Source organism: Eublepharis macularius, chromosome 9 (genome assembly GCF_028583425.1).
Source record: "Eublepharis macularius isolate TG4126 chromosome 9, MPM_Emac_v1.0, whole genome shotgun sequence".
NCBI lineage: Eukaryota > Metazoa > Chordata > Lepidosauria > Squamata > Eublepharidae > Eublepharis > Eublepharis macularius.
In genome coordinates, this window is record NC_072798.1 from 69,396,479 (window position 1) to 69,416,939 (window position 20,461).

The window sequence follows — 20,461 nt, forward strand, 5'->3', positions numbered from 1 at the left end:
ATCTGATGAGATCGGGCTTACCTGGGCTATCCATGTGAGGGTATCTTCAGCTACATTTATTATTTATATACTGCATTTATACCCCACTTTTCTCCACAATAAAGACACAAAGCAGATGACATCATTTCAGCTCCTCCATAACAACAACCCTGTGGGGTAGATTATGCTATGTGACCGGCTCAAGGTCACCCAGTGAGCTTCCATGGCAGACTTGTGATTTGAACCTGTCTCTCACAAATCTTAATCTGAAGCTCTAGCCGCTACACTATATTGGCTTTCATGGGCTGACTGTTGATGAACAGTAGAAAGCATCTGATTCTGGATGAGTCACGCAAGGAACTTGTGGAACCGAGGAAGAGTGGTGGTGATGACAGTGAGGGTCAGGGAGCTGAGCCAGGCCCGGGGCAGTGATGGCACTACAGGGAGCCATGCCAGGCTCAGGGAATGGTCACTCTTACCCCTAACTCCTCCCACTTCTTCTGTGCCTGTTTTACCCCCTCTCCCCCTTCCACCCTTCCTGTCACTCTAACCCCCTACACCCCACCCCTTCTCTGTAACACTTACCCTGTCCCACTTGCCCACTCCCCCATTTACCCCTGAACAAGGGTCATTTCGTAGAAAAAGAGCTGCAGGAACTCATTAGCATAACTCATTAGCATATGCCATGCCCCTTGCCATCACCGGAAGTGTGTCATTAGCATACCTGATTTGCATATGCCACACCCCCTGGCACCACCTATTCTGGCTGTTTTGGACCCAATCCTGGCCACTCAGGGCCAAAATTGGGCCCAAAATGGCAAAAAGGGGCTGAAAATGGCCAAAAAGGGGCCCAAAATGGTCAGAACTGGGCCACTGCAGAGCAGGAGAGTGATCCACCCATCAGAGGCCTGATTCTGGCTGTTGTGGGACCAATCTTGGCTGTTTGGGGCCTGATCCTGCCCATTTTGGGCCCAATCTAGGCCGAAATGGGCCCAAAATGGCTGAAAATCAGGCGGGTGGGGCCACCTGACATGTGACTGCTTTGGAGCACTACCAGAACTGCATTCCTGTGCGTTCCCCCTCAAAATGAGCCTTGTCCCTGAATGGCAGGGGGACTCCCCCCTGGATAAGCATCCAGATGCAGGGTGGCAGCAATTCCTCGCCTGCTGTCACTTCAGCTCCTGCAGTCCTGGCCTGGAGATAGCTGCATCTGGCATCAGCAGCAGCTGCAGAGGGCCTTGAGGCTTCATTAGTGCCCTAGAGAAGGTTGCAGCCAGTGTTGTCGGTAGTCACGGAGGAGCACATAGCTGTGTTGGCAGCCACAGAGGGCCACCCAGAGTTGGCAGCTGCAAAGGGGGCATATGGGTTTGGGCCGCCCCTCCCCTCCCACCCCCCACCTCTGCATCATCAGCATGCCTGAGGGAAGAAGCCTAGCTGGTAAGCTAAGCTCTCTCACACTACATTTTCCGTGCTTGCACAGAAAACACTTGTGGGGGGGTGATTTAAACCCACAATGTATTTTTTTCAAGGTTTCATATTTTTCTGCAATCCTGGGGGTGGGGGGACAAGTTTGTAGAACTATCTGGTTGTAGCCAAGTGGCCCCAATCCATAGATTTAAGTATCTGCACATCAGCCACTTGGGAGTTAGATAAATGATGATGATTACAATTATATATCACGCATTTCCCCCATTTTCTGGTTCCTGTTTATGTCATAGTTAGAAGTAGACATGGGCACGAACAGCATTACGAACAGAAAAAACCCACGAACAGCCCAACCTGCTGTTCGCAAGCAAGCTGTTCGGGAGGCCCCTAAACGCACGGGTGGTCGTTAAAAGCCTTCTTCATTGCCTTCAGCAGTGGTCCAGCAAGCCAGACAGTCTGGAGCCTGCTGCAATCAATTCCCTTGGCAACCAGAGAGGGAGGGACTGAACTCTGTCTGAACTCCTTCTGGCTTTCCTTCTGGCTTTAACCCTTCAAAGTACTTCCAGCAGAGAGTCCCATTTTTGCTACTGTGAAGAGAAAATGACAACAAAGGGGGGGACACATGGATCATGCCTTTTCCGGGGTGCAATTTCTCTGAAACTTGGGGGGTCTTCGGAGGACAGTGAGGACTATGTTCCCTGCAAATTTGGTGGGTATTGGACATTGGGAAGGTCAGTTTGTAACCCCTCAAAGTAGCTGCCTTCGAACATGCAGACCCCTTTTTTACACTGTAAAGAGAAAATGACGGAAAAGGGGGGAGACACATGGATCATGCCTTTCCCGGGGTGCAATCTCTCTGAAACTGGGGGGGGGGTCTTCAGAGGACAGTGAGGACTAAAGGGGGAGAGCCACGGATCATGCTTTTCCCAGGGTGCAATCTCTCTGAAACTGGGGGGTGGGTCTTCAGAAGACAGTGACAACTATATCCCCTGCAAATTTGGTGGGTATTGGACATTGGGAAGATTCTACTGGGTGCGAGAGGGACGGGGAGAATCTCCTCACCTCTCTCACAATGGGCAGGCAACCTGGCTGTGTGACTGCTCTCCCAGCCCTTTAAACTATCAGCTGGCAGTGCCAACTGATAGTTTAAAGGGATCTTTAAAGGGCCAGGTAAGTGGGTTTGAGGGGAGGGGGGCTAAATGGGGGGTTTGGGGGGGGTTCTGGCATCGAACAGGGTGTTCGGGGTTTCTTTTCCATTCGTACCCATGTCTAGTTAGTAGTAGGAAATGAATTGCTGAGACATATTTCAAAATGGAAGATTTGGGGCTGAGAGCTTTTCTCAATGAACCCACCTACTTTTAAGATGTTCTCTCTAACTTCTAAGCCTTTCACAGGAACTGTGGACACAATTTTCATGAAGGCGTTTAAATGGCCATTTCTGCATTCTTCCAATAGTTCTGGGTTTCCCACCTTTGGATAGATAGGCCAGAGTTTCCTATGAGTTTGTAATAGCAAGTTTTATATCTGGTAGCATCTGTGAGATCACAGTCTCAAGTTTAGGGTTTCTTCAGGTAACTAGGTCATTGCAGTACATTTCCCGCAAGCTCTCTGAGGGCTGATCTGCCTGTGAATTTCACATTTCACACATTCTGCTCTTGGATAACAAATCCCTTTACACACTACAAGTCCAGCTAAAGATCAAAATAACATCTTACTGGGGACTTAAGTCTGCCAAGAAATTAACAAGAGTCTCTCTATTAAAATACCAGCTTTGTTGAAGGACCCATCTGTCATAAAGCTGTTGAAAATACAAGTAAATTTCCAGTTTTCAATCTCACCCTCTAAATACTGCACATACCATTTATTAGAAAGATCCAGCAGCAATATGACAATGAGTGTTTGTAAACTTTAAAAGGTCTTTGACATTCATATTCTGGTAATTTATAAAAGATCTATTTTAATGCAGGAACAGGATTCTTTTTGAACTGCAACAACCTTGCAATAGAAGACAGAGAGAAATAGTTTGCAGCTCATTCTTTGCAGGGAGCTGTGTGTGGACATCCAAGGACAAACTGGCCGAAACAAGAAAGCTGTCAGATAGAAACATTGCTCCGCAATAAACTATTTTATAGTCCAGCTGAGCACAGTTAAATATTCCAAGTCCCTAATTTCTACATATTGCTAATATATTCAGGGAGAGAAAAAGGAATATCATTCTAGAAGTCTGTGCAAAATAAAGTATTCCATTTAATGAGGTGGATATTGGCAGATGTAAAATAATTCTTTAGAAAGAGTCTGCAAAAGAATGTGACAGGTTAACTGGACCAAGACAATGTTTTGATAAAAGACAAATGTTCGTTTTGGGGAGGAGGGCATCAAACAGTTTTACCAGTGCAATCTTGTCTAGTTAATAAATCGAGAGAGAAATAAATCTAGACATAACTAGATACTCCATCTACTGGATACAACTACCGTCCTGTTTTGGAAGTAAAACTGGCATGAATCCAGCCAGCCTGAATCAGGCTCTGTCATCTGGCAAATCCATTCATGTGGTGTCTATTTTGTGACATGTGAAAGCACATAGTCGCACTCCTATCCAGTTTCATAACCTTGAGTGTTCACTTCTCACCATGTGACCACACTGTTTCTTTGTGGAGTGTCATTATCAAAGTCTTTTTAAAGCAGCACCATCACAAAGTCTGTCAGTCAATACCATCAGAGAAGCATGCCATCAAAACCCACTGCTCCTTTTGTGGAAATCTGTTAGATAAGAAGGGATATCGTTTTCCTTAAGACTGTTTTACCCTTCTTTACTTTGGAATGTACAAAAGCCTTGTCCTCCTCCTATACTGTGCCTGGTTTAAAACAACATGGTTTCATATGGTTCCAAACATCTTTTAAATGAATGTTTACACTCCAGATATAGGAATACATTATTTGTCCAATGGGTATCTCATTTTATGATTCATCTCATGCAAGTTTAAAATGACACCAAGGCATAAGCGAGGCAAAATATAAAGCTGGAACCTTTCAGAAGATATCCCATTCCTGGCACTGATCTTTCCCAAATAACAAAATTTCTTCACTCCTACCCCCTGCTACTTTAATTTCCTCTTTCTTTAATAAAGAATCTTTATCTCTTGGGTCATGGCTAGAGGGACGTCTAAAACTCAATCTCTGTGAAGTGTTTTTTTTAAAAGCATTTTGAGACAATGAACTCTTCTCCACTCCCAGAATCGAGATTTCCCTCTGCCTGATCTACTTGATCCTGGACATAGTTTCAGGTAGGCAGCCATGATGGTCTGCTGCAGAACCGCAGGATTTGAGTCCAGTGGCAACTTACAGTCCAGTGGCATTTTGATCCTGGAATGAGTACTGAGTATTATTTATTTGTACCTGTCAGAAAGAGCAACCCCAAACTCCCTTCACTGCTAAAATGGGGGTCATTGTTACTTGCCACTCATGGGTCAGAGGGATCCCCGGAGTGAGAGAATAGAAGGGTCTGACTGCCATTTGCAATAAGTGGGTCTGTTCTTGGCCAAAAATGGGCTTTCATGGAGTCTCAGAAGGGACCTTCTGTATGCAAAGCAAATGCTCTACTGCTGAGCCACAGCCCCACCCCTGTTTGCAATAAACATGGTGCAGCATGTATTTAAGGTATTCTCATTCATTCATGCATGCAGGCATTAGATTTTTCTCGGGGTGCACAAGAAACAACTGACCTGCTATATACATAAATATTATGGGCAGAAGGGAGTCTAACTTTGTCCACCAAAACATCATGAGACCTTAGCGGCTGGTGGTGACCAGCACTGGCCTTGGTTTCTTTTCCTTCGTGTGAATGTTTAAAAAGGATTTTCTCTTTAGTGTGACATCACTCCTGGTTCTATCCAGAGACTTTATGGTGATATCAATGTAGCAGATGGTAGGTGGAAGGAACAGAATTGCTCAGCCAGCAGAGTGACTGCCATTTACATATTAACCACTTCAAAAAACATTTTTAATGTTTTAATGTTAATTACACATATACATTCTTCAGCTTTGTGAAGAGAGGCCATTCAGTCCTTCAGATAACTAACTAAACAAAATTAAAAAGGGGGAAAGGACTTCTTCAGGAGACTTTCCTAGTTTATTGTACCATGGGCAGAAATACAGTAGTAATTTACAGTATTAGAAATACAGTAGTAGTAGCACCAGCTTTAGAATTATGTTTTTCTTGTTAGTGCTGTAAACACACTTAGAGTTGTTGTTTAAGTGCTTTTTGCAGATGCAGGTAACTCTACTAGAATTACATACCTTAATTTGCAAATGGAAGGACCAGAAGTAAGCTCTGATCACCAATAGCATTTGTTTATGTAGCTGAATCGTCTACAGCTTACAATAGTTATTGCCACAGCTGCAACTGTTGCAGTTAGAGACCATGTAAACAGGAATTAAGAGTAATAATTTATCACAAGTACACTAACAGCTGCACAACAATATAACAATCTAGCCCACTTTCTCTGACCAGCAACGGCAAAAACTGAGATCTTTTTAACAAAAGATGCCAGAGATTGAATCTTTCTGCATGCAAACTGTGTGCTCTGCCACTGAGCCATGACCCCTCCCCACAGTGAGATTCTCAACTACTGATATGTGGTTTGGTGAGATGTAATCAGGGCTCATTTTGAGGGGGAACACGCAGGAACACAGTTCCGGTAGTTCTCCAAAAAGGTCACATGTCAGGTGGCCCCGCCCACCTGATTTTTGGCCGTTTGGGGCCCGTTTCACCCAATTCAGGCCAAAATAGCCAGGATCAGGCCTAAAACAGCCAGGATTGGTCCCAAAACAGCCAGGATTGGGCCTCTGATGGGTGGTGGATCATTTTCCCGCTCAGCAGCGGCCCAATCCTGACCATTTTGGGCTCCTTTTCAGCCATTTTCAGCCCCTTTTTTGCCATTTTGGGCCCAATTTCAGCCCTGAATGGCCAGGATTGGGTCCAAAACAGCCAGGATAGGTGATGTCAGGGGATGGGGCATATGCAAATCAGGTATGCTAATGACACACTTCTGGTGATGGCAAGGGGTGTGGCATATTCAAATGAGTTGCACTAATGAGTTATGCTAATGAGTTCCTGCAGCTCTTTTTCTACGAAATCACCCCTGGATGTAATCCATACAACCCTCCCAGACATCATATTGCCTAAGTCATCCTCAACATGGTGTCCATGGGCACAATAATGTCCACCAAAATGTTTCCTTGTTACCACTTGTTTCTTTCCCAGACTGTCTCTTCCCTAAAGTAAAGGGATATTCCTGGATTTCATCCATCTCACTGGAGCAAGAGGTGCTTCAAACGGCGCCAGGAGGCCTTAGTCTACAGAGAGCACTCATTTAGGAGCATTCATCATAGAAGCACACTTGGCTTAGAAACACTTGACATTTTGCCACTCCACAGCAGCCATTTTGTAGTGATGTTCACTGTCCTGTCTCAAAATTCCCACAGTCTCAACAAGTTTTGAGGACCCCTGGCCTAAGATATTGGCTGTGCAATCCTGTGCAGAGTTATTCTAGTCTAAATCTATTGAAATCAATGAGCTTAGAATGGAGCAACTCTGCATAGAACTGCAGAGCCCGGCGGTGAGATCACGAAAGTAAGTCACATTAATCTACAGCTCATTCAAGCATCTTCAACAATGATGATATTTCATGCTTGTTTAACTTTGGAATTCCTTAAAGCTCTATATTTAGGCGTTATCTGCTCGACATAGGAAACTCCTGGCTCCTGTATGTCTCATTCCGGTTAAGCTTACTATTAAGACCTTGTTAGCTTAAGCCAGTATAATGCCAGCCATTGTCCAGTATATATTACATTGGCTTCTGGAATTCTCATTCTGATAAAATGAACCACTTTAGGATCAAATCACTTAGATTTAAAACAACAGTTTAAAATTAATGGGCAATCTTGCATCTTTGGCCAAAAAAGAAAAGGAAAAGAAATGTTCCTATATGAAGCACTGGGAGGATTTAACAGGAGGTTAAAAATCCCCACTGAAATGTTTTGGTACTGTGCAAGAGTGTCTGTGTACAACACTCCACAACCAGGCTTCTGCAGGAGAACTTGGCATTAGATTGTGCCCAATGTTAATTTTACGGAAAGAAATAATCTTGTTCTTAAAATGTCAGATTTAACCACAACAACCTTTGAATGTGTACTGGCTTTTTTGGAAGTTACATTCAAGTAGATAGTTTCATAAGACTATTATTAAAGGGGACTGCAGACTTCTTGGTTCAAGTATTCACTATAAGAGGATTTTTGACAGAGGAAACAATTTGGCACTGTGTTGAGTAGTAAAATAAGCCTTTGAAAGAGGTACTCAAAAGCACTCAATCCACAGATTTTATAATCCTGGAAAACTGAATTATATGATAGGCAGAAATGAAGTAACAGCACTTTGGCTTGGCCGCAGGGTAGTATTAACTGTTAAATGCAAACAACACCCACTCATTTGTGCACTCCAGTCCTTACACCTTTTTATTTTATTAGTGAATGATTGAAGTGTTTACTCTGCCTTTCACCAAAGCTAGTTTCAATTTTTTTTATAAAGAACACAACCACAGTAAACAATAAAATCACGACACAGAAAAACCACTAAGCAACGTGTAAGGAATCCAGGACAGGTTTGAACAAGTCAGGACAATCCTGTTTTTTTGTGGGGGGGGGGAGGTGTAGCAGAATGAGGATGAGTACCAGTTTTAGACCGATATAGTTAATGTGAAACAGATAGGGAATTTGAAAAAGCACAACCTACAAACAGTATTCAGACCCACCAGAAAAATACAACAGATGCTACGATCAGCAAAAGACAGTAGAGACTCCTTCACCTCTGTAGGAGTATACCGCATACCCTGCAGCTGTGGACAAGTTTACATCGGGACCACACAGCATAGCATCCAGACAAGAATAAAAGAACATGAAAGACACTGTAGACTTGGACAGCCTGAAAAATCAGCAGTGGCTGAACATAGCCTAACTCAAACAGGACACAGTATCTTATTCCAGGACACTAAAATACTGGACAACACTTCCAACCACTTTGTCAGATTGCACAGGGAAGCCATTGAAATTCATAAGCATAAGCACAACTTCAACAGGAAAGAAGAGACTTTAAGAATGAATAGAGCTTGGTTTCCAGTCCTGAAAAACACCAGGCTAACAAAATACTCTACATCTTACAATAGCCCTGCAGATAAGATTAGCATATCAAGCACCAATCCATATGCAAAAGAACCTCCTCAGGATATAGTGAAACATTAGCATTCCACACCCTGGGAAACTCTTACAGGATCACCCAAACCCACCTTCCTGAGTAGAAATAAATTACCTGCTAACATCTTCTCCACAGTTTGACACTGAGAGATCTCTCTCTTTCGGTGCTACACCACTGAAGATGCCAGTCACAGCTGCTGGTGAAACATCAGGAACTACAATGCCAAGACCACGGCAATACAGCCCGGAAAATCCACAACAACCATCATTCTCCGGCCGTGAAAGCCTTCAACAATATATCATTTAGATTATTTTACAATTCTATGGCTTCAAATTGCTGCTCTGAGAAGAAGCCACAAAAACTGAATCTTCAGACCAAAGCCTGAGACCTAGAAGCCCTACTGGTAGAAACATAACACTGTACATATATCAGGGAGCCATAAATATAATGTACATGGCTAGAGTTTTCATGTTATGGCCTGTTGTTCAATGGCTGGCATTGTAATAGAACTTGGCTTATCTTTTCTGGAGCTCCGAATAGCCAGCATTTACTACCACTGACTTTCATGATGTTGGTTTCCAAATGACACCTTTTGTAATTTTATGACACTGTACCATTAATTTTGCTCTCTTGTAAGGGTATTTCTTGAAGATCTATTTCTGAAGAATGACACTGCTAGCTATTATTATGAGGAAGGACTAGGAGGTCTGAAATAATCCAACGTGGGCCTTACAGGGGGCCATCCAAACCCGTTTTATCTTCTAATCTCCTCAGGACCTCATTCCATATTCAATTTTTTAAAAAGAAAACAGGTTCTATAGGGGGCTCCTTCTTCCCCAGTCAGGTATTACCAATATTCCTCTCCCCTCCAGCTTGAGCCAGGAAGTCTGGTTTATATTGAATCCAGATTGTAGGTAAGGGTTTTCTTTCTCTGCCAGTAGGATCTTGGCCTAAGAATGAGAATTTATTGCTGAGGCAAGAGTCAAGTTAGAAAAGGCTGGAGGGCCCATCCATTCTGGAATCTGAGATTGCTGCATCTGAGTTTGCTGTAATAGGCGCAAGTGTGATACTGAGCTGAAATCATTGTCTCTTATTAAAATGTTGAGCAAATATTTTATACTTAATTTCAATACTTGACTTTTGTTTGACAATGCCATAAGAATGGAAAAAAGTGAGATCCAGGGCAGGCAGACTACTTATAAAGCCCATTTAATTCCTACTACCTCATCCATTTTAATAAAAATAGCTTCTATTTCATTCTGTTGTTTTAAAGAATGTGTGGATTGATGTGACTTTATTGAATGCTGAGCCAGCATTGCTGTTAGTTAATCTGATAACTGACATGCTTTGGAATGTGCAGTCTGCTGTATATGATTGTGGATATGATATTGGGTATTTGTCAGTCTTTGAAAAGTGATATGGAACAACATTTAGCAGTTTGCAGCATTTCAAATTCAAATTTGTCCTTTTTTTCAAAATCTTACTTTTGCTTGTATGTACTTCAGGGGACAGAGGCAAAAATCAAGGGAGGGAAAGAATCTAATTTGAAGGACAGGATGCTTCCCTCTTTATTTACAGTGCCTCTAAGGGCATGTTTTCCTGACATGACTTCTGCTGCTAAACTAATATCCATTAATCAGAATGTTCGCTGAATAATCATGGACACAGCTTCCCAAGTAAGATTTGTAGAGAAGAGCATCAGATAACTGTGTTGGTTGCCTTCGTTCCATGACCAGATTCCTCTTTTTTCCCGGGGCTAAATGCTGTCAATGGGCTTCTGCTTGCTGGAAATTAATAATTTTGTTGCAATCGCATCAAACAACTTTCATACCTTTTATACCATATCATATTCAAAGTATACAATGAAAGTTTTAATTTTCATTCTGGGCACAATTAGAGTAATTCAGATAAAATGCAAATGTAGGTAGTCTTTGTCCTTGATTCCCTTTCCCCCCCTCACCACTGTTTTGTTTTTAGCAAATGATTTGCATCCTACTAAACAAGAATATATTCTCTCTCTCTCTCTCTCTCTCTCTCTCTCTCTCTCTCTCTCTCTCTCTCTCTCTCCCCCTCCCTCCTCCACCCCCACCTTTCCCTCTCATTTTAGGGAAATGATGCAAAGGAGGACATGGTTCATTTACTTTTTTTAATTGCAGAGAGGTGGGATTTTGGCAGGTACAGTTTGTTACGCAAATGTGAGAAAAACTGCAATTCCAGAAATTTCCTCCTCAGTGCAACTACTAAGGAAGTGGAAACCCTCCATTGTCCTTTGCCATCCTATTCACAGACTAAACAATGTGGTTTATTGCTTTTTATCAGAACTGTACTAATACATGAGCAAATTATCCCATCAAAATAAACAAAGATGGCTTATCCGTGGAAACCAAGGCTACAATCCAAAAAGAACCTCTCCTTTGCAAATAAACGGAGCTATCCAACCTGAGGCCCGTGTGCTTGGCTAGAGTTTGTATAACAGAAGACCCAGTCAGAGTTAGTGGTCGGTCAGTGTAGTTCCATAATGTTTGTCTAAAAGACTGGCTAGTTGGATATTACGTTTGGTTTACAAGAAAGGCAAGACAGAGAGAATGCTTTTCTATTTTTGTCCAGAGTGGCTGATAAAATTATGCTTTCTCTGAACATGAAGGCTGCACATCTTGCTATCTTTTGTAAACCTTTTGTCATGTAGATTTATGTAAAGAAGGAACTTAATGTTATCTTGTCCTCTTCTGTTCCCAAGTAATGATTAGTAATATGCCCAATTTGAGATTCTTTAGCCCCATAGTCATTGATCTTGGGTGGGTATGAAGAGATCTGGGGTACAGTGACATCACATCATATTTTTTTTATAGCAGATATTACAAGAAGAGTGGAGGTGAAGGAAGTGAATACCTTGAAACATTCTGTGCTGGTGGCCTTTATGGCTGCCTGAGAAAATTCCTTAGAAGGAAAATGATTTTTTTCTCATTGTCTTAAACCTGCTTCCTATCAGTGGTGCAGAATGACCCTGTGGACCTATAGTTAATTTTTTAAAAATCCTGTTCATTTTTTTAAAATCCTGTTCATTCATCTTCCCACTGAAGATCAAATGGGTTGATTTTTTTTTACACTGTATTCAAATACTGGCCATTAGGGGTGTTATTTGGATTTGGGTATCCAGAATACCACATTTGTTTGATATTCCCAATATTCGTATCCAAAAATACCAGTATAGTATTCTGATTCAAGTTTTATTCCACGTTCTGAATATATTTGGCTCCATTATTCCCTTTGGGGAAATCTTTCTGGGGGAGAGGAGAGGCCATTTTTCACACAAACTACATCAAAATTGTAAGGCGCCTAGTCCTACTGGTCCAATAAATACCCTCGAGTTTTATGTGAATTGGACCAAATGGCCCATTCTACACCCCCAAAAAGCTGCCCCAACCACTCGTTTCCAGTGGGGGTGGGGAGAGAATCCAAGGCTTTATCCAGGATACAAGAAGCCTTAGCCAAACATCCAACAGCAACCAATGATCAAAAGCCTCCCAACACAAACAGAACCAACAAAGCCCAACAGAACCAATGTCAACCCAGAGAATCTGACCAAAACCAATATGAAACCAGAGAATCCCAACGGAGCCAAACTGAAGCAAGAGACACTATTACAAGCCCCACAGAACCAGTGTCACTCAAAGATGCCAGGCAGAACCCAGGGCCAATGCAAGCCCAACAACCTCAAACTAGAGAATCCCAGCATCCAACCTATCAAGCCAGTAATACCAAGGCAGCAGTCAAACCTGGCAATAACATATGGCAAGCAAGCAGCACTGACAGAGGCACACACAGTAATGCTGCCTCCTTCCCCCCTGTTCCTGTTGCCCAGGACGCCTGCAAAGGAGGGGGGAAAGCTGCCGCAATCTTTAAAATGAGATTCCTGGATGTTCCCAAATATATCTGGATTATTCAGAAATGTAAATACTGGTTTATCCAAATATACCTAAATAAGCCAGATATATCCCAATATACACAAAAAAATACTGTATAGGTATTTCCAGGTATATATTTGGCTCAGAATACCACATTGCACACCCGTACTAGCTATCTACGGCATTGTGATCAGACACCCTTTTAAGGACTGATATAGTGTGTGGAATTAAACAAGGTCTATTTGCCTGTCAAGCATGTTTGTGATGAATTTCTTAGCACACCTAAACCAAAAAATTAGCCACGTGCCCATATAATTGTTTTATGTGTAAAATCTTATGGATCAATATTACCTAATATCTGCAGTTATGTATGAGTCATGAAGACTGATAGAAACATTAAGCTCGTTGCTCTAGATTAAAAGGTACATGTTGTTATATATCAGGAGGGCTTAATGGTTACTAATCAGTTTTATTGGACTGATTTTAAATCACCTGTGTACTGTTTTAAATTTGTATTTTATCACTGTATTCTTTCTTAAACACTTCAGTCAGATTCTGAAGAAGCAGGGTAAAAGTACAGGCACATCTCTCTCTCCTTTTCATTGGCATGTATTAAGACCAACAAATTCCCCCTATTGGATTACAGCTGTGGCTTGTCATTGTCAATGTCCTTGGTTTGATAATGCTTGAAAATGCTTCAGCAACTACAATAACTATATGCAGTGCTGAAACATGAGGTTCTAAGTACAGTGGAAACATAAACTTAGACATCCACCCCCTCCACATGATGGGATGTTGAAAATATGTGAAGGGCTAAAGGCCAATTCCAACATAGGCATGGGTCAAGATTTTCCAACCTATGGTTTGGAAAACTATCTTTCGTGCTCCCTCCATCTCCACCCCTGGTCTTTTCCATTTTTGTTACAGCTTACCATAATTCACTGTGGTAAAAAAACCACTGTGCCATGAGCTTGCTGGTTGACATTGGACCAGTTTCTCTCAGCCTGGTCTACCTCACATGATTGTTGTGATGGTAAAGGAAGAGGGGAGATCAATATATGCTATGCTGAGTTCCTTGGAGGAAGGGTGGGAGAAGAGTGTTCTAAATATGGAAGCAAGCCCATTGAGCAGTCTTGAGTAGGGTTCTTGTTTAGGATTGCAAGGGGGAATCTCAAACAATGCTGATTTTATAACTTTGCTCTTCCCTGCAGAGGCCCAGCTGGCATCCCATCTTGCATTGCGGCACTGATGGATGGCAAAGCCTGAGCATGAAAAAATGAATGGGTAAATAAAGAGAAAGAAGAACACTAAGGAGAAGGATGAGAAGCATGTGTCTATGGCTCATTGTGAACTAAGCCATAGAGTCTGGTGTTCATCTGAAACCTTTTTGAAGGAAGCCCCATTGATGTATAAATATAGCAAAGAGCCTTGTGGCGCAGAGTGGTAAGCTGCAGTACTGCAGCCCAAACTCTGCTCATGACCTGAGTTCGATCCCGGCAGAAGCCGGGTTCAGGTAGCTGGCTCAAGGTTGACTCAGCTGTCTATCCTTCCGAGGTCGGTAAAATGAGTACCCAGTTTCCTGGGGTTAAAGTGTAGATTACTGGGGAAGGCAATGGCAAACCACCCCATAACAAAAGTCTTCCAAAAAAACATCATGATGCAACGTCAGTATAATGACTCAGTGCTTGGCATGTATTTTGGCATGTATTTACCATTTTTTTTAATAGTACTAATAGAGGCTCCAAGAGGCTGATCTCTCAGGACTTTGCGTGGAGGGGGATTCCATTTCCCCCTCCCCCTCTTGGCGGTCTGCAGCTATAACTTTCCACCTTTTGCTCTGCTCACTCCTCCCCCCACCCTGAAATCCAGCTCTGGCCCACCTCCTTTCTCTATCTGACTAATCCTGTCCCTCCTCTTCCTCTTCTAGTTGCCACCAGTGTTCACATACCATTTGGGCAGCTTAGTTTCACACAACTTCTGCACGTGTGAGGTCCTACCTTCATTAAGTACACCCTTATTAGAATTGTTTTTCATAGAAAATGAATATTTTTCTCCAAACCTGAGAATTCCTCTGGGTGTGCAGCTCCCCAAATGGTAGTTTTGGCTGCCTCTTGCATACATTTAGCTCTCTGCATGGAGTCCAGTGCTTGGCTCATAGATATAGGAATTATAATGTATTATGATTTCTTTATTATGTCTAATTGTTGCATACCTCTCAACTACAGCTTTCCTAAGAAACATATTTCTGTGGCCTGCTTCCAGAGTATCCACTTTATTTAAAATATTTTCCCTTACCACATGGAAATGTTATTAAAGTGATATTTGAACAACTTGGCCCGTATAAAATGAAAGTTACTCACCTCTATTTTTATCACCTGACTACAACACCCTGCTGCAGCTGACTGAGTGCACGGTTAAGCTTCCCAGCCTCTGCCAAAGATACAAATGGTGATGTTTTGATTCAGATGTAAGATCAGCAGGGCTGAGTTCAGGCCAGAAAGCACTGACAGCTATCTGAATACAAGAGGAAATGTCCTGGAAAAGATGAGAAACAAGCAGGTTAGAACCACAAAATGGTACATCTGAAACTGATTTTGTCTCCTTTATGTCTCCAGATGTGTAGCACGAATATGTTATGAACAGGGCTTTTTTTCTGGGAAAAGTGGTGGTGGAACTCAGTGGGTTGCCCTCAGAGACAATGGTCACATGGCCGGTGGCCCTGCCCCTGATCTCCAGACAGAGGAGAGTTTAGATGGCCCTCCACGCCGCTTAGCAGCACGGAGGGCCATCTAAACTCCCCTCTGTCTGGAGGGCAGGGGGCAGGGCCACCGGCCATGTGACCATTTCCAAGAGGTTCCAGAACTCCGTTCCCCCACGTTCCCCCTGAAAAAAAAGCCCTGGTTATGAATATGGTATTCATAACAAACACTATGCTGTAACATAACCAAAATAATTCCTCTCTTGTCCCAGTGTTGGTAGCTTTGCTGTGCCCTGCCTCAGTTGAAAGGATATTGTGGGCTGTGAATTTAATTTTTTTTTTAAAGACAACTTTACAGAGTGCTAATAATTCTTCTTAACATTTGGATTCGGTTTCGTTTTCTCAGCCATGCCGGACGCTCCTCTCGGCTGGTCCGGGAGGAAACGACCGGGCACCCTGACCGGGCGGCTGATCCGCAAGGATTAGCCCCCAGGACTCCCAGGGAGGGAGCCAGGGTCCGGGACGCGGCGGGAAGAACTCCCCGAAATCAATGCGGGGGGGGAATTGCCCGTTTGTCCCTATGGAGGCCGGCAGATGTGCGCGGCGCCTCGAGTGCCGCCGGGCAACGAGAAACGGCAAGTAAAAGAAACAGGCGGAAGCCTGTAAACAAGCGAATCCCTTCTGTTTTACAAGCGTTTGTGAAGGAGAGGTTGATCTGAAGAAGACTCGCTCTTCCCCTTCGTTGAGTTCTAGAATTTTGTTGGCGCCCCCCCCCCCCCCCAAAATGGCAGCAAGGAAGCAAAGTCCCGCTCTCGGTAAGTCAATCTCGGCTACTTTGAAGGGGGAGTCGCTCGAAGAGTTGGTGCGCAGGGCGGTGGTGGAAGCCATAAAACCCTTTGTTGACAAGCTGAACGAAACTGATCAAAGGGTGGGCTTAATTGAAAGCGAGGTGAAAACCATTAAGGCAGCAGCGGGGGGGGCAGAAAAGTCTGCTCTGGAAAGTGCGTCACTTGTGAAGGCTACAAAAAAGGAGCTGAAGTTGGTGGAGAACCAGCTGATCGGGCTACAGGTGGAACGAACGCAGACAATTTTGCGTCTCCAAAACGTGAAAGAGGAGGAAAATGAGGATCTGTGGGATTTGGTCTCGGAACTACTGGCGACACCCGCGAGGACAACTAAAGAAGAGGTTAAAAGCGTCATTTTGGAGGTCCGTCGGGCTTCTTCAAAATATGCAACAAAGCGACAGTTGCCTCGTGAGATCATTATTGACTTTTCATCTAAAAAGATTCGGGACACCATCCTATATAACTCATACAATGCGGATTTGGACTTTATGGGTTTGAAAGTCAAGATCTTGAAGGACGTTCCATTTCTAGTCCGGAAACGGCGTTTTAAATATAAAAAGTTTGCAGCTCTTCTGAGGGACCATGGAATAAAGTACAAATGGTTATTCCCGGAAGGAATATGGTTCAGATATAAAGATCAGGCCTATAAGATATTATCAGAAGATCAACTAAAGGATTTTGAGAATAAAAACCCAGAACTCTGCTGCACCGAGAACGAAGAAAAGGAGGAGCCGGAGGGGGGGGAGGAGGAGGAGGAGAGCAACGCAACAGCGGTTGCACAGAGAGAATTGCGTCCGGGACCTAGAAGGGGGAGGAAAGTTTAACCAGAATTTGAAATGTTTATTCTCTGTATGATTAACCACTCCATCATTATTCTATGGAGCTATTTTTGTATTATGACAGTATGAAGGGAAACATTGAAGTGTAGTGTTTAGTGTTTGTAGTTCATTCCCCGCCCCCTTTTCTTTTTCCACCCCCATTTGTTCCTTCCCTCTCCCCTTTCCTTGTGATAGTCTGGTGTAGTGTTTTGTAGTTATGAAAATAAAAAAAAATTTATAAAAAAAAAAAAATTCTTCTTAACATTTGTTGGTCTTGAGAGGCTGGTTTGCTTCTGTCATTAAGTACACACAGCTGTGGTTAGTCTCACACATTGGTTTTATATGTAGAATGACCAAACAGATCACTTAAATCTCTTCGTATATGATGAATAAATAATCTGTGCTTATATACTGCTCTTCTAGACAGATTGGTGCCTCACTCAGAATGGTGAACAAGTCACTGTTATTATTATCCCCACAATACAGTTGGGGAGCTGGGGCTGAGAGGAGTGGCTGCCCAAGACCACGTACTGAGCTCATGGCAGTAGTGGGATTCAAACCAGCAGAGTGCTGATTCATAGCCAAACCAGTTAACCACTCCTGGACAGACCTACAAACAATTCAGAATCTAAGAAAATTCCATAGTCACCTAACACTGCCTTGACAAAGAAGGAAATGTGATGACTTCTTTGACTTCTAAGATAATCACAAGCTAGAAGTTCATAACCCTACAACTAAGCTTTGTGCATCTCAGTGGCTAGCCCCAACACATTTTTTCCATATTCATTTCACATGATATATTAGGGATCTGCTTCCAATTTTTGAAAAACTCCTCCTAGACTCAAGCGTAAAACCAACAAACAACAGTAAATCAGCATTTTTCTCTAACAGAAAGAATTAGTCTCATAAAGCAGAAATGAGACTATGTACTATGAGAGGAAGTTTTGTGTTCAGTGGCAACAATCCATCAAGACATCTCCATAAATTCTCCACTGGGGTTGTGTAAACAGAAGTGTCTTGACGGAGGACCTCAAGCATAATAGACAGATGGATCCAAGCATACCTCTTACTCAGAAATCACAGTTCACCTAAGTGTGCATAATATTGATTTCATGTAGTCTCTATGAATTTCAATGCAGCTTGCACAGGAGAAGATGGAGCTGGCTGTGCCCATTCTCTGGGCTGAATCAAAGCATCCCTTTCTAATTAGTTAGTTCCATAGCACGGCTGAACTGGGAATGTTAGAGATAATGAAACAGAAAGCATTGACGTTTTAAACTATCAATGGCATGTCCCACCTCAAAACAGCCAAGTGGACAGACAAGGGAAGTGCATAGTTCCTGTCCAAGGACACAAGTTCCTAAACCAAGATTATGCAGGAAACTTACAACAGAATGGGAAACTGAGTCAGTTCCCAGTATTTTGTTGCAGGATTCCTTTTTTTTTGTTTTTGGCTCCATCCTCAGTTGTCTAAGTGCAGAGTTGCATCAACAGACAGTGATTTAGTAGTTCAGCATCTTACATCATGACTAATCTATGACAATGGGTTTTTCCATAAAAGGTATGACAAACTACAGCTGACGCCCTCCCCTATCCACAAACTGGGTAGCCTGAGCTCAGGAAAACAACAGACTAATGTTAAGCATGCTGCCACTGTGGCCCCAGGAGAAGCAACAAAGGAAGCACGCACGCTTCCTAGAATCATTGATGCAAGAAGTCTCCACCTCAAAGCTGCTTGAGAGACCATTTGCAAAGGAAATTGGAATAGCTTCGCATTGCTTTTCTGTGCTGTTTCAACTGGAAATGCCCCATTTTCCTTTTGCTTCTGCCATGTGTGAGATACAGTGGTGATTCTTTGTTTTCACACCATTTCCTGTTTCCTTGCAAAGAATTTTCCCTGTAAAAATGTACAGATCTTTCTGTGTAATTTGTGCATTCAGTAAATCAGAATCATACACACTTTCTATGTACAAATGATGCACATTGATTGAACATATAAATGCAGACTGTGGGTAAAAATCATACAACAAATATGAGCTTGGATTGGATCCAGTGATGCATAAATGGAAAAGAACACGTGCATGCACCATTCTGCTTGTTCAGGCAAGAGCACAAGGGCTGCAGCAGCACACAGGACATCAGTGTAATTTTTAATGAAATAACGCTGTGTGCATGGCACAATGGAATGTATAACAGATAGTTCATATGACTGTATTAAGTGTTAGGCATTATGTCTTGAACTCATGGAAAAGATAGTAGGAATACAATCACTTTCATCTAGCAAGACAGTGAGAATTTCCCCAAGGGATTCAACCCCTGCACAAAATATATTTAGAAAACAAAAAGAAGCAGATACTTAAAGCCACTTACTTTTTATCCTGCTCAAGAGCTCAGGGCGACACTGAGCTTTCTCTTTTTATCTTCAGCATAACCCCATAAGATCCGTTAGATTGACTAGCCCAAGGTCACTCAGTTTGCTTCATGGCAGAGTGGTGCTTTGCAACTGGGCCTCCTGGATCCTAGCCTAACACTCTAACCACTACAGCAGACAACTGTAAATGAAACAAAACATTCACTCTGATGGAAGGGGAGAAGACAGCTATGTGCTGAGGAGAAGAAAATGACTGTTACTATGGAATGACACCATGAGGTGTTCAACCATACTTAAGCAAGGCCACTGATTGTATTTATGGATCCCAGAACAAACATGATTTGAAATATAAACTCTGTCCAACTACAAAACTCACAAGCTTTGCTGTCAACATCTCTTCCTGACTGCTGATCTTCTCCTGTCTGATTCAATCCACCTCTTACCATATGCTCCCTGGAATGCACTTAGATCAGCTGATAAACACCTGTTGGTTGTCCCTGGCCCCAAGGAGACTCACCTGGCCTCAACCAGGGCCAGGGCCTTCTCAGTCCTGGCACCCATCTGGTGGAACTCTCTGTCTGTGGAAACCAGTGCCCAGCAGGATTTACTATCCGTCCACTGGTCCTGCAAGACAGAGGTGTTCCACTAGGCATCTGGTTGAGGTTGGGGGATGGACCAGCTCCTTTTGCTGGTCTCCTGTTGAGGAGGAATGTATCCCCCTCCCCCTGATTGTCAACTCACCTAATGTGTACCATCTCCCATCCCAAGGCTATATTTAGTTTTGGGTTCAACTTATGGACCGCTTGTAGAGTTACTGCCTCTTATACTGATTTTTATATTTTAATCTGTTTTAATATGTTTTTATTCATTGATGTTACCCATTCTGAGCCTGCTTATGGTGAGAGCGGATTATAAATTTAATAAAAAATAAAAATAAATCCTCCTTCTTGTGCCATGCAGTTGATATAAGTATGGACTCCAACACTGCAACCATATGGCTTTGCTTAAGTTCAAATTTTCTGCTACTGTGCCCTATTGCATCCATTTTCACAGAATATATTAACTGTTGTTCATTATTGTACCTGCTTGGTGAACGTCCTACCTGTTGATTGTATTGTATTTCACTTGTACTGTGTAATCCACCTTGGGTCTCAGTGAGAAAAGCAAACAA

General features: G+C 42.8%; 1 long non-coding RNA gene across 1 annotated transcript; it reads right to left on the reverse strand.

Annotated features, from left to right (window-relative positions):
* Window positions 1-1,759: 1,759 nt before the first annotated feature.
* On the reverse strand, window positions 1,760-19,461 carry LOC129336306 (uncharacterized). Its single transcript, XR_008597660.1, has 4 exons — window positions 19,290-19,461; window positions 14,919-15,093; window positions 2,761-2,874; window positions 1,760-1,991 (listed from the first exon to the last, which is right to left on the reverse strand). It is a non-coding gene; the product is annotated as an uncharacterized LOC129336306 (long non-coding RNA).
* Between the last annotated feature and the right edge of the window lie 1,000 nt (window positions 19,462-20,461).